The following is a 14,984-nucleotide window of genomic DNA, read 5'->3' on the forward strand; positions in this document are numbered from 1 at the left end:
GATAGATAGATAGATAGATAGAGGGATGACTAGATAGATGGATAGATAGATAGATGGACAGACAGCTAGAGGGATAAATGGATAGTTAAAGAGATGAATAGATAAACCGCCAGACAGTCAGACAAGCAGACAGACAGAGGGATAGATGAACAGACAGATGCGTAGATAGATAGATAGATAGATACATAACCAAATAGGCAGCAACTTTAAAATGAGTGGGGAAGGGTTCCATGGGGAACGAGCCGGATGGTCACGTAGGACATGGCAGCAGGTAAATTATGAGGGGCAATTGGGAATCTGAGCCCAATCCGGTATACAGCCTTAGATCTCTGCGACACAGGAAAAGCCAGGAACCAAATGGTCAAACCCCCACCTCCATTTTACAAATCAAAGGAAAGGTTCACACATCAAAGGGAAAGGTGCTGGGAAACAACTCAATGGGAGGGGTTGGAGGGAATCTTAAGGTTCTGATTTCATTCTGGGTCTTCAGTTTTGGCAAAGACGTGGCAAGAATACTTTGTTCCAGTTCTATCAATAAATTTTCTGTTGCATCTGAAGTTTGTTGTGGATCTTTGGCCAGAGTATTTCCAGAGTCTCACATCGCCTACAACAGTTGTAGGATGTTTATCTTCTTGACTATGGATGTAGGTAACTTCACCAAGTTAGTAGCCCTGTTGGAAGAGAAGGTCCAGCATCTGGAGGCCTGGGTATCTACACTTATTATTAGGGAGCAAGAAGTTATCCTGGAAAGAACAGAACAGATAGTCCCAGATGGGGAAAACACACAGGAAGTTTCTATGGATGAGGTCACTCCACATACACAGCATGTAGACAGTTGAAAGAATGTGACACACAGAAGTAGGGAAAGCACAGATCGTTCTGAGAGCTTGCAGTTACAGAATCGATTTGAAGCTCTATCAATTATCAGGGATGATGAGGAAGAGCAGCAGGGACAATCCTCAGGGACAGTGCAGGGGACCCTGGGAGCACCACCTCAGGGAATAGCTGCTGCTAAGCCTCAGAGGAGGTGTGTGGTGTTGGTGGCGGACTTCTTGCTGAAGGGTACAGAATTAGGGGTTTGTGGGCCTGACAAGATATCTCAGGAAGTGTGTTGTCTCTCTGAGGCAAAGATTCATGATGTGACAGAGAGGCTGACAAGTCTTGTCAAGCCTACTCACCATTACCCCTTCCTATTGGTCCATGTGGGAACCAACCCTACTGCAAGGCACAGCTTCAGAATACTGTATCCTAAGGGATTATGAGGCTCTAAGTGGGAATTTGAAAGAGCTGGATGTACAGGTTGTCATCTCATCTCTTCTCCCAGTTGAAGAGCATAGTCCAGAGAGGGAAAGGAAAATAGCAGAGGTGACATCTGGCTCCGCAGATGATGCCACCAAGAACGCTTTGGATTCATGGAATTTGGTTCCATAAAGGGGGACTTCTGGAATGGGATGAGTTGCATCTCACGTCAATTGACAGAAACATTTTTGCCAATAATCTCAAAAGTTTGATCAGGAGGGCTTTAAACTGAGTTATGTGGAGGAGGAGGACAATACTTTGGAAGGCAGGAGTTCATCAAGGGCTGGAGATAATAGTCAAACTGAGGGAACAAGGCAAATAGTACAGGGACCAAACAATGGGAGGGAAAAGGCTTTACACAGGCAGCTAGGAGGGTCTTCAATGTCTCTATACTAATGCACAGAGCATGGAAAATAAACAAGATGAACTTGTACTCCTAGCACAACAAAGCAAATACGATATAATAGGCATCACTGAAATCTGGTGGGATAAGTCTCATGATTGGATGTACAGTCGGCCCTCCTTACAGGGATGTAGCTAGGATTTTAGGAGGGGGGGGTCCAGACTAAGTGGCACCATTATAATGGGGCTTGGGCGCGGCGGTGCAGCAGCACACACCATTCATTTTTCTAATGGAAGGGGGGGTCCGGACCCCAAGAACCTCCCCCCCTTGGCTACGTCCCTGCTCCTTATACGCGGATTTGCCATGCGCAGATTTGAGCATACGCGCATGGCAAATCTGGAAGTTGTCCCCAATGGCAGCGCCTTTTCCTTTTCTATCTCTGTCAACAACATCTCTATTCAGCCGGTTCAGGAAGCCCGCAATCTTGGTTTCATCTTCGACTCCTCTCTGTCATTTATCCCTCAAATCCAGGCCACAGCCAAGGTCTGTAGATTTTTTCTCTATAATATTTCCAAAATCCGTCCATACCTCTCTGCTTCTACTGCAAAGACTTTGGTTCATGCCCTAGTGGTCTCTCGACTACTGCAACCTTCTCTTGGCAGGGCTTCCTCTCTCTCACCTCCACCCATTGATCTCTGTTCAGCACTCAGCTGCTTGTATTATCTCACTCACTTGCCGGTATGACCATGTCTCCCCTCTGTTGTCATCCCTTCACTGGCTCTCCTTTCCCTTCCACATTCGGTACAAGCTTCTCCTGCTCACCTTTAAAGCCCTGCATGGGCTGGCCCTCCCTACCTCTCTGAACTACTTTCTCCCTACATTCCCACTCATTCCCTCCGTTCTGGTAGCCAAGGTCTCCTGTCCCAACCCAGGATTTCCACTGCCCCATCCCGGATTCGCCCCTTCTCGCTTGCTGCCCCCCACTCCTGGAACCTCCTCCCCTTACAAGCACGACTCAACACGTCTCTAACCAGCTTCAAAGCCGAGTTAAAGACCATATTGTTTAGGGAAGCGTTCCCAGAGAGTTTGTGATTGTGTCCTGGTTGTTCAGATGCTTGATAGAGGATATTGCTGTTTTAACTTGTTTTATATGATGTTTTTAATTTGTTGCTTTAACTTTTAGATTGTATGCCATAGGCAGGCTTTTATATTCTTGATTTTACTTGGTTTTGTACAGCGCCGTGTAGATTTACAGTGCTTTATAAATAATAATAATAATAATAATAATAATAATAATAATAATAATAATATAGGTAAGCCTAACCTCCCTTTTTCTTTACAGTCTTGTATTACTTGGGTGTTAATTCTTGCTCTTTTTCCTTGCCATAAAAAGTTTGAGATATCTTTTTTCCAGATGTTAAATGGTTTTTTGTTTAATACAATAGGTAGAGTTTGGAATAAAAAGAACATTTTTGGTAAAAACATTCATCTGAATACATGCGATTCTAGCCAGTAGTGACAAAGGTTGTTAATTCCATTTCCTCATATCTTCTTTAATTTTTTTCCATGTAGTATTATAATTATTTTCGTATAACTCCGAGTTTTTTCCTGTTAGTATTATACCTAAATATTTGGGTTTTTTTAATAATTTGGATTTCAGTTTTGTTTTTTAATTCCACTTCTTCTTGTAATGAGAGATTCCTTATTAGAATCCCACTTTTGTTTTTATTGACCTTACAGCCTGCTACTTCCCCGAATTGATCTAATATTTCTTGAAGTCTAGTAATAAGAAGTGTTGGATTTTCCAAAAAGACTACCAAATCATCCACAAATGCGTGTAGTTTGTATACCTGCTTATTAATCCTTATTCATTTCTAATTTTCCTATTCAAAACTTCCATCACCATTAAGAATAAGAGAAATCCTGGAAGTGATCCCATGGTCAGGAATACTAAAAGAGAAGGGAGTTTGAGATGGATGGGAGTTTCTCAAAGGGGAGATAGTGAAGGCACAATTTCAATCAGTTCCAGTGAAGAAGAAAAATGGGAGATGCCTCAAGAAACTAGGATGGATGACTAAGGAACTTTCAACTGAGCTAACTTTGAAATGAAACATGTATAAGAAATGAAAAAAACAGGGAAATTACCAAAGAGGAATTCAAACAAGTAGCAAGCATGTGTAGGGGTAAAGTCAGAAAAGCTAAACGCAGAATGAACTCAGACTTGCTAGAGAGGTTAATAACAACAAAAAGGGCTTTGGATGTGTCCGCAAAAAAAGGAAGAAGAAGGAAATGGTAGGGCCACTGTGTGGAGAAGATGGCAAAATGCTAACAGAAAACAGAGAAAAAGCAGAATTACTCAACATCTTTTTTGCTTCAGTCTTCTCAGAAAAGAAAAAGGGTGTTCAACATGAGGAAAATGGGGCAGAGGACAGAATAGGGGAATTTCAGCACAGAATAAGGAAAGAGATAGTACAGGAATACCTGGTTAATCTAAATGAATATTAATCTCCAGGACCAGATGAACTACATCCAAGGGTATTAAAAGAGCTGGCTAATGTAATATCGGAGCCATTGGCAATAATCTTTTAGAACTCCTGGAGAACAGGAGAAGTCCCAGCAGACTGGAGGAGGGCAAACCTTGTCCCCATCTTCAAAAAGGGGGGGAAAGAGGATCCCAACAATTATTGTCCAGTTAGTCTGACATCAATACCAAGAAAGATTCAAGAACAGATCATTAAACAGAGAGTCTGTGAACATGTAGATAACAATTCCACAATCACAAAAAGTCAACACAGGTTTCAGAGAAACAAGTCCTGCCAGACAAATCTCTCTCTCTCTCTTTTTTTTTTAGGGGGAGGGGGTTAAAATTACCAGCTTGTTAGATGAAGGGAATGCTGTGGATATAGTATATCTTCATTTCAGTAAGGCCCATAACATTCTTGCAAACAAGCTAGTGGAATGTGGGCTAGACAACTTAATTGTTACATGGATTTGTAATTGGTTGACTGGCCGAACCCAAAGGGTGCTCAACAATGGCTCCTTTTCATCCTGGAGAGAAGTGACCAGTAGGGTCCCATAGGGCTCTGTCCTGGGCTCAGTGCTATTCAACATTTTTATCAATGACTTGGAGGAAAAAATTGGGGGCATGCTTATCAAATTTGCAGATGACACCAAATTAGGGGGAGTAGATAATACCCCAGAGGACAGGATCAACATTCAAAATGACCTGAATAGACTAGAAAGCTGGGCAAAAGCTAACACAATTAACTTCTGTTAGAATCCTGGTTGTATTCTATCAGATATATTCTTTGGGGTTTAATTGTGGGGATGATGGGGGTTGGGATATGCTTTGGCTAGGGCTAGCTTAGATAGCACTTGGTAAAGTTAGGCAGTGCCAGGTGGTGGTTATCAATTGGCCTTGAGACTTTCTCTCTCAGAGGCTTGGTATGCAATTAGAGCTTGGTGGGATAATAGCTGAGGGGGGAGAGATGGGGACTGGAGGACTGTGAGAGGGAGGTGCAGATTGTCTGTTCGCGGGCTTTTGGCAGGGGGGTGGAGTAGACAAGCTTGGAGTTTTAGGTATTGCTTTTGCTGGGAGTGGTCAGTCTCAGCTAAGAAGCTGAATGATGTGGAATTGCTGATTCTGGGGCGATCAATAAAGTGCTGTTGATTCTTAATCAATCTGACTGGTTGATTGTCCAGGGTTCTGGTCTCGCATTCTGACAACTTCAACAGGGAGAAATGTAAGGTACTGCACTTAGGGTGGAAAAATGAAATATAGAATGGGGACACCTGGCTGAATCAAACTACGTGTGAAAGGGATCTTGGAGTCCAAGTAGACCACAAGTTGAACATGAGAGAACAGTGCGATGTGGCAGCTAACAAGGCCAATGCGATTTTAGGCTGCATCAATAGAAGTATAGTGTCTTGATCAAGGGAAGTAATAGTGCCATTCTATTGTGCTTTGGTCATGCCTCACCTGGAATACTGTAACCAGTTCTGGGCACCACAAATCAAAAAGGATGTGGAGAAACTGGAGCATGTCCAAAGGACAGCAACTAAAATGGTGAATGGTCTGGAAACCATGCCCTATGAGGAATGACTTAGGGAGCTGGGTCTGTTTAGCCTGGAGAAGAGAAGATTAAGAGGTGATATGATAGCCCTGTTTAAATATTTGAAGAGTTGTCATATTGAGGAGGGAGCAAGCTTGTTTTCTGCTGCTCCACAGACTAGAATGCGGAACAATGGATGCAAACTGCAGGAAAAGAAATTCCACCTCAGCATTAGGAGAAACGTCCTGACTGTAATGGCTGTTTGACAGTGGAACAAACTCCCTCGGAGTGTGGTGGAGTCTCTTTCCTTAGAGGTCTTCAAACAGAGGCTGGATGGCCATCTGTCGGGAATGCTTTGATTTACATTTCCTGCATGGCAGGAGGTTGGACTGGATGGACCTTGTGGTCTCTTCCAACTATATGATTCTTTGATTCTATGATTTTATGATTTTCTAAAAATCTTATATCTTTTTTCTTAATGTGCATTTCTTGTAAACACACAATATCCTCTTTTTTATATACAAAAAGTGAAAGATTTTACTTCTTTTAATTTTAGAATTTAGTCTACTGACATTCCATGACAGTAATTTACATATCACTTTACCTTAAAGAGTATGTTTCTCTCTCTTTTTTTGATAAATATCTTAATATCTTTTACCCTTTCTTCTTTTTACTTTTTTCCCGTTGTTTTTTCCCCCTTTATTCTTGTCTTGTTCTCTTTTATTACGTATACTTTGCCCTTCTAATTCTGATTCTGTTTCTTCATTGTCTTCATCTTATTCTCCCTCTTTTGATCCTTCTGTTACACTTTGGTAGTTCAAATCTTTTTCCCTTCTCTTTTTCTTGGTAGACTTCCCAGCTGTTCTTATTTTCCTCCTTTGTTCCTTTCCACTATCTCTTCTATTGCTCTCTTCCATAAGGTAGTTTCTATCTTCTGTCTTCTTATCTTCTTTCCTTTTCAAATTTTGGGTTTAAAAGTCCTTTGATTTTTGTGGAGAATTTATAACACAATTTTTTGTCCAATAGAGAAGAGGACTTCTTCTGTTTTTGCCCTTTTATAGGTAGAAGGTTAGATTTGAATACTCTTTCCTTTTTCTGAGCAGCTGTGATGGAAGATCTTTGAAAATTTGTAATTCTTGTTCTTTTATATATAGGCCTTTTTATAGTTTATCTTGAGGAATAAATCACACACTCTTTCTCTTACAAAGTAAATCAATATGTCCCTCGGTAAATTCTTATTTATAGCCACCCAAGAATTACCTCTGTATACTTTGTCAATTTCCAAATCACGATGTTCCATTGACCACTTGATGTATTGCTCTAGAGGGGGAATAATGCTTGCACTAATGTGTTCATTATATCTTTCCTTCAATCCTCTGATTCTTAATGTTTTCCCTTTTAAACTTTGTTCAAGAGAAAGCAAATGGTTCTTGCTGTAATGTTTTTCCAATTGTATCTGTTTTCTCCTCCAAGTTCTCTGTTTTCCCAGATAATTCTAGCATTTCCCCTTTAATTTCTTGAATTTCTCCTGATGTATGCTCTTCTTAAATGCCTGGAGTTCTTTTTGGATTTCCTTCTTAATTTCTTCCTTCCATTCCTTTATTTCTGATCTCATCTCTGCTCTTTTGTTCTGATCTTGTATCTGCTCTCAATTTCTGCATTTCCTCCAGGAACACTGTACTGATATTTTTGGCTTCAGTTGTTTCTTTTATTTGCTCTTCTGCAGTAGTTGTTTTACTTGTTTCTACTTGGGTCAGCATGTTCTGTTGTCTTCCTTGTCTATTAACCAGTCTTATCTGTCCAAATTGTTATATTTATGTTCTCTATAATTAAACCAATAAACTAGATAAGCACAGCTAAACTGTTATATCCCCACAGGTGTTAACAGAGAACAATTATTTCACATTGAAGTAGTCAGATAAGATAGACATTACAATAAAAATCTAATAATCCACCTCTTTTTATATTTCCTTAAATCTATAGTAAATCCAAAATCTAAGTTTTTGTTTCTAAACTTTTTATATTCTAATTAAATTTACTCGGGAAGAGAGAGAAAAAGAAAAAGAAAGAAAGAAAGAAAGAAAGGGAGAGAGAAACACACAAAAAAAGAAAAGCAGGAGAGAGAGACAGAAAGAGAATACACTAAATTTTAAAGGGTCGTAGGCGTTGCTTTTACAGCCCTTCGTAGCGAAATTGGACTATCCAAGTACTTTTAACCCCTTATTGTCTATATAAATCCAAGTATTTTATTTTGTTCCTTCTTTCCTTTATTTCAAAATTCTTCGGGGGTTTGTGGATATCTCCGGACCCAACCCTTGCAAGGATGGTTTCTACACTGTTGTTCTTGATTTCAGCAGCAAAACTTTGCTATGACAGCTGTGCTAAGGGGCTGCCCCAAAGCCCAGCTCAGTGCTCCGCCATTCGCCACCAGGAGGTTGTGTAGCAGAGTGGTTTTAAACTGCTCCTTCGCTGCTGCGAGCCCTGATAGAGTTGGGGGAAGGGAGCGGGGTTATGAGGCCCCGGCTCCCTGGCCATGCCTTTCTGCCGCCGCGTTCGCCTCTGGTCTCTGCTGCTGCGAGCTCCGATGGAGTTGGGGGAAGGGAGGGGGTTTATGAGCCCCGGCTTCCCAGCCACACCTCTCTGTCATCACGTTTGCCTCTGGTCTCCTCTGCTGCGAGCCCTGATGGAGTTGGGGGAAGGGAGGGGGGTTATGAGGCCCCGGCTCCCCAGCCACGCCTCTCTGCCGCCACGTTCTCCTCTGGTCTCCGCTGCTGTGAGCCCTGATTGAAAGACATTACTGAGCATGAAAACTGTCTATATAATTTCTGTCCAGCAAAAGGTATGCCCAAATTCTGATTTGAATGAAATTAGGAAACATTTCTTAATTTGTCACTCTCCTGTGAATCTTGTGGAAGAAGTGGTCAGTCTCATATACTTGACTCTTTCACTGCTAATTAGACTAATTTCTTTGTAAAACAATCATGAATGTCATAGTTGTTTGTTGTTCTTTGGATGCAGGCCAGCAAAGCAAAACAGGTCACCATCATTGGAGCTGGAGTCAGTGGTCTGACTGCCATTAAATGCTGCTTGGAGGAAGGTCTTCAGCCAACCTGCTTTGAGAAAAGTGAAGATAATGGAGGTACCAGGTAAACCAGCCTCTGGCTTAGTTGTGAATTTGTAAAATGTCAAGAAGCCTCAGTAGCAACATTGTTCTTTTTACTTCACAATCCAGCAAAGAGAATGCTGCTTTTTCTGCTTTGCCCACATACATCTACTTCAAGCATTTTAGAAAAAAGAAACAGAACCTATGAGATCTGCCATGCCTACAATATCTGCAAGTATGTGTTTCCTCTGGAGTTTTGAAAATAAGCACCCTTCATTTTTATTTTATTTTATTTTATTTTATTTTACTTACCTAACAGGTTTTGTAGGTTTTTGGAGCATTTGTTTGAAGGAACAAACAATAAGTTTTATGCTCTTATATAATTTTCTATTTGGGTATCTAAACAATTACTACCTCTGCAGCTTTTGTGGGGAAACTGAAGTCAGTGTTGAAAAAAGTTGTTTACTGAAGGTTTGACCACCAGAAAAACAGCCCATAGTGTGTGGTAGACTTTTTTCTTTTCTTTTTTCAATTTTATTTTTTACAATTTAAAATACACATATCAACCATGCATACTACTTACATACATACTCACATACTGTATATACACATATACCTACCAGGGCGTATAAGGTGACCCCCAACTTTTCCAGTTAAAATACAGAGTTTGGTATTTACTCACTGTATAAGACTACCCCTCTTCCAATGCACACCAAATAAAAATTTTTAAAACATCAGATTTGATTTTGATATGGTAATTTTAATTCAAATGACATGCAGGTACATAGCAGAAAACCTTGTTGTATACAAAGCCCGCTTGGATTGGTCAGCTCTCCCTGCCTGCCCAGCCTTTCCTGTCTCCAAGACTATCAGAGCGTTAGCTGCTTTCATACGATTATCACATATGGTGGGGATGTGGCCGCAGCCGTTTTTGAGCACGCCACCACCATCATATGCGGCGACCGCAGATTCTCCAGTCTGGCTCAGAAGTTTCAGCACCTGCCCTATAAGATGACACCCAGCGTATAAGACGACCCCCGACTTTTGAGAAGATTTTCCTGGGTTAAAAAGTAGTCTTATACGCCAGAAAATACAGTACATATACCCTCAAATACACACACCTATATAAACATAACCAACTACAACTCTATCTACCTACATACAAATATAATTACATATACATTTACATACCACATATAAGCAGTAATTCCTAATTCCTAATTATATAAACCCATACCTCCCACCTCCCTTTCTTCTAGAAACAAACAACTTTTATACAACATATAACCTATATTTTCCCTATCTACTTAATAACAATCATAGTACTATCATGCATCTCTTTAATCTTCTGCTTATTTTTTGTGAGCTCAATTTCTATAATCTACAGTGAATCTACAAATCTACAGCACTATATAAATAAAGCATAATAATAAGCATAAGCCCTACTAAACATATTTTTGGATTTTCTTTTATCTTTTTAAACTATTCATTCTTATTTCCCTCCCTTTTTTAAAAAACATAATCTTCCTGTTATTCATTTCACTACCTATTAATCTTATCTGTTCTCTACTAAACAATATTTAATAGTATGTATAACATTCATTATAGCATCATTCAATTTTTTTTCAAAAATATTACGACTAAATTCCAATCCTCTTCTATCAGTACTTCTTTTTCTTCTCTTAAGGGCTGAATAGACAGCCCGTTCAGTGCCATTTGGGTTTTGCGCACAATGGATGTCATCATGGCATGTGCAGTCTGGATGGGAGTGCACCAAGATGGTGCCTGTGACGCACGGTAAAGGCTTTGAGAATGTGAATGCTCGGCCCTATCTGAGTCCTAGTTCAGGTGCAGGCCAGCATAAAGTACCGGTCTGTACACCATCTTTGAGAACAGGTTGACAATCACCAAAATGGGGTGGAAACCTCTGAGTGACTGGGTCTGTTGTAGATGCCAAAGCCTTCTCCTTTCTTGAGGTGTTATCTCTCCTACCTCCTCCTCCTGTGGATCACTCAAGTGGCTGTCAGACTGAGCTGGAGAAGGCCCTGGCTCTGCTAAGTCAGCTCCATTTGCAGAATCTGAACTTCTGGGGAGGGAGGGCTCATCTGCTTAATCTTCAAAAGCCAAACTCTGAAGGGGAGCCATGACATCATCAATAACAATTGCTATCTTCTCTTTTCCTACTTGCCCTCTACTTCTCTAAGTATTATCATCTTCTCTAAGGAGTCATGTCATGACATGATTTCTCCAAAATGCAACTGCTGGTGTTTGGTCATTTGGGATTTTAAGGAGAGTTCAGTCTTGATTTATTCTAGGATCCATTCATTTAACTTTATGACAGTCCATGATATACACAGAACTCTACTCCACTACCACATTTCAAATGAATTGATTTTCTCCCTGTCAATTTCCTTCACTGTCTAACTTTCATAACCACACATAGCAACTAGAAATGTTGCAGGTATGATCCTGACTTCGGCATCCAGTATGGCTTTACGCTTTAGAATCTTACCCTTTTGTTTTATACTTGTTCTTCAAAGACAAAGAGTTTCCTTTTTATATTGGCTATAGTATACATTTTAATTTATGATTGAGCCAAAGTATAGAAAGCCTTTAACTATGCTGATGTCTCTATCATTCACTTTAAAATTATGATCATTGAGGAACTACATAAATTCAACTTAGACAATGAAGAAATTGAAGCAGAATTCCATACCTAGGATCAAACATTGATCAGAATGGTGACTGCAGTCAGGAAATCAAAAGTCTGGGAGTGGGAAGGCCAGCTATAAAGGAACTAGACAACAACTGAACACTAAAGTTAGAATTGTCCGAGCACTTGTATTCCCCATCACCATGTACAGATGTGAGAGCTGGACAGTGAAGAAAGTAGATAAGATAAATCAGCTCATTTGAGATGTGGTGCTAGAGAAGAGTGCTGAGGATACTATGGACAGCATGTTGTTGTTGTTGCTACTGCTGCTGTTGTTATTTCTTAGCCACCTCTCCCCATGGATCGAGGCAGGAAATAACAACAATTAATAGACAAAACACACATCAGTTTAAAAGGACAAATAAGATTGTACAATCCACATTTAAAATTCACCATTTAAAATTCACAGTTTAAAATTATTTTCATAAGCACACAGACCTGAAGGGGCAGCCTGCAGCTGCCCCTGTTACAGCTAGATCAGGGTCACGGCATGCAATTGCCGTGGCCCTGAACTGGCCTTTGCAGGGCACAAAAAGGAGTGACAAAAAGCAGTGATAGGCTTAGCGGCACTCCTTCGGCAATGTGTCATATGTACAGAGCACTGGAGGAGCGCTGTGATGCTGCGCAGTGCATGGCATCACACCACCCTGGGAGCGGAGCTGGGGCACACATCATGTAAACACTACACCCCGACTCTGCCTACATGCAGCCAAGGGTCTGATTAGGGGAATTTTAATATTAGCTACAACAGCCCTGCAGAACCGCCTCTCGTCGTGTATACGGAACAGACCAGTAGATTCCAAGAAATGGAGCTGAGACAGACTTCTAAAATTAATATCCACTTTATTTATAAGGGGAAAAACACATACAATTCACTAACATACACACACTCATACAAGGCTCAGGAAATCAAGAGTGGAAATAGGGAATCGTTCAAGGCAGTACTGGGGCTATACTTAGTTCAGTAGGCTTCTTCAGAGTCCAAATGGCATATGATGGGGATGACATGAGGCTCAGTCGCAGAATGACTAGGCAGGAACCAGGAGTCAGGACCCAGGTCAGGGTTCAAGGGGACAGAGCTTCCCCCTGAAATCCAGACTGCCCCAGTGAACAGGCAAATCTGATTATATTTATAGGCAAAATCTTGCTTCTGGAAAAGGTGCTTGATGGTGAGAACAAAAGGTATTTGGTTGCTTGGCCATTGTAAACAAAGGCTTTGCATTGTCTTGTTGAGGCAAAGTGGTCTGACAACAATCAGGGGAAGATGGTAGATGAGTTAAGTTAATCACTGGCTCAACAAGTATGAGACCTAAAACAAAGATTTTACTCTTGGAGGTGATGGTTTTCCCTTTAGCAACTCCCAAACCTTTCTGTGGGGAATTTCCAAAGTGTTGCTTCTCAGAGAACTTGTGAGACTGACTCATCTGCCTACCTGACGCACTGCTTTCAGGATTATGGCTGCTAGCCTGGCAGATCAGTTTGGAGTCATGAAGGAACTCCACACACACTCCAAAAATTATTAAAATCCATATGTGGTAACATACAAGCCAGCCCAAACTGCTGGTCTGGACAGCCCCATAGTCAATGATGTTTTAAATCTGGACAGCATATTCAGCTGTCAAATTTCTCCCAGCAAGTCATACCACAGTCTAGGGGTGGCTGAAGAAAAAGTCCTCTGACTGACAGTTATCGACCTAGTCCTGGTTGACTGGAGTAAATGTCCACCAGAGGACCTGAGTTTATGGGGTGGGTTACATGGTAGGAGGCAATCCTGTAGATAACCTGGATCCAAAACATGTAGGGCTTTAAAGTAATAACCAACACTTTGTACATTTCCTGGAAACAAATTGGCAGCCTATTGAAAGATTTTAATATTGGTATAATATGATCACTCCTGGATATCCCAGTAATCAGTCATGCTGCCATGTTTTGAACTAACTGAAGTTTCTGAACTTGGTACAGAGTTGCATTTACTGAGAGAATCGCCCAGGGATGCACTTACTGACGGAACTGCCCTAGGACATACACAGGCTGTGGGCTTGATCGATGGCATAAGAAACAGCTGGGGAAGACAACTAGAAGCTAACAGTTAGATACAGGATTGGAAGGTGTGGTGAAGAGGGGGCGGGGCGAGGGAGTAGGTCTTCAAAAGGGAAGATGTGGAGGAGAGGGGGGAGGAAGAGAAAGGAAGAAAAGAGAAAGGAACCTTGCTGGAAGACCAATTGTGGAATGTGGTGGAGGACATGCTGACAGCCTTGGCACAGCCTCTGGATTTATCTTGTACTGGCACAAGCATTCAGCCGCCACTCAGAACAAAGCAGCTTTCCAAGTTACTTGTAACACAAACAGCTATTTGGGGGAGGGGTGTTGGAACAGGCAAGAAGCTATAAAGCTTGGACTTTGTTTAGACGCTATCACCATCTAGCGGTCTCTTTATGTTACAGCATCCCAAGGGTGAATGTTTAGCTGAATTTTGGAGCAAACCAGGAGTTATTGTCTTTTGTTTCAGCCAGAGATCAAGCAGGCTGTGTTATTCAAAACGTCAAGGTACTGTTCTAGGAAGAAGAGGGTTTTTCTCTTGTTTCCCTTAATAAATCAAGTTTTCCACCAATACTGACATTCTGTGCAATGCTGGAGCTTTCAGTGTCCCTCTCCCTAAGGAAGTGGGCCAAGCAGGCACAGGTAGCTCAATGTACAGAACATTGCAAAAGTCCAGCCTTAAGGTTACTAGCATGTACACTATTATCTTTAGGTCCTACAGCACTAGGTAAGTGCACAGCTAGCATATCAGTTGAAGCTAATAATAATCACTTCTAGTCATTGCATTTATCTGAACTGTCACTAGAGCAACAGATCAAGTAGCATTCCCAAGCTGCAAACACAATCTTTTTGGGGGAGTGTAACCTCATTCAGAATGGATTGATACACCTCCAAACTCAGTTTCATAGAATCATAGAATAATAGAGTTGGAAGAGACCACAAGGGCCATCCAGTCCAACCCCCTGCCATGCAGGAAATCCAAATCAAAGCATCCTTGACAGATGGCCATCCAGCCTCTCTTTAAAGACCTCTAAGGAGGGAGATTCCACTACACTCCGAGGGAGTGTGTTCCACTGTCGGACAGCCCTTACTGTCAGAAAGTTCTTCCTAATGTTGAGGTGGAATCTCTTTTCCTGGAGCTTGCATCCATTGTTCTGGGTCCTAGTCTCTGGAGCAGCACAAAACAAGCTTGCTCCCTCCTCAATATGACATCCCTTCAAATAGTTAAAAAGGGCTATCATATCACCTCTTAACTGTCTCTTCTCTAGGCTGAACATCTCCAGCTCCTTAAATCGTTCCTCATAGGGCATGGTTTCCAGACCCTTCACCATTTTAGTCACTCTCCTTTGGACACACTCCAGTTTCTCCACATCCTTTTTAAATTGTGGTGCCCAGAACTGGACACAATATTCCAGGTGGGGCCTGACCAGAACA

This window comes from Sceloporus undulatus, chromosome 4, assembly GCF_019175285.1.
Source record: "Sceloporus undulatus isolate JIND9_A2432 ecotype Alabama chromosome 4, SceUnd_v1.1, whole genome shotgun sequence".
Lineage (NCBI taxonomy): Eukaryota > Metazoa > Chordata > Lepidosauria > Squamata > Phrynosomatidae > Sceloporus > Sceloporus undulatus.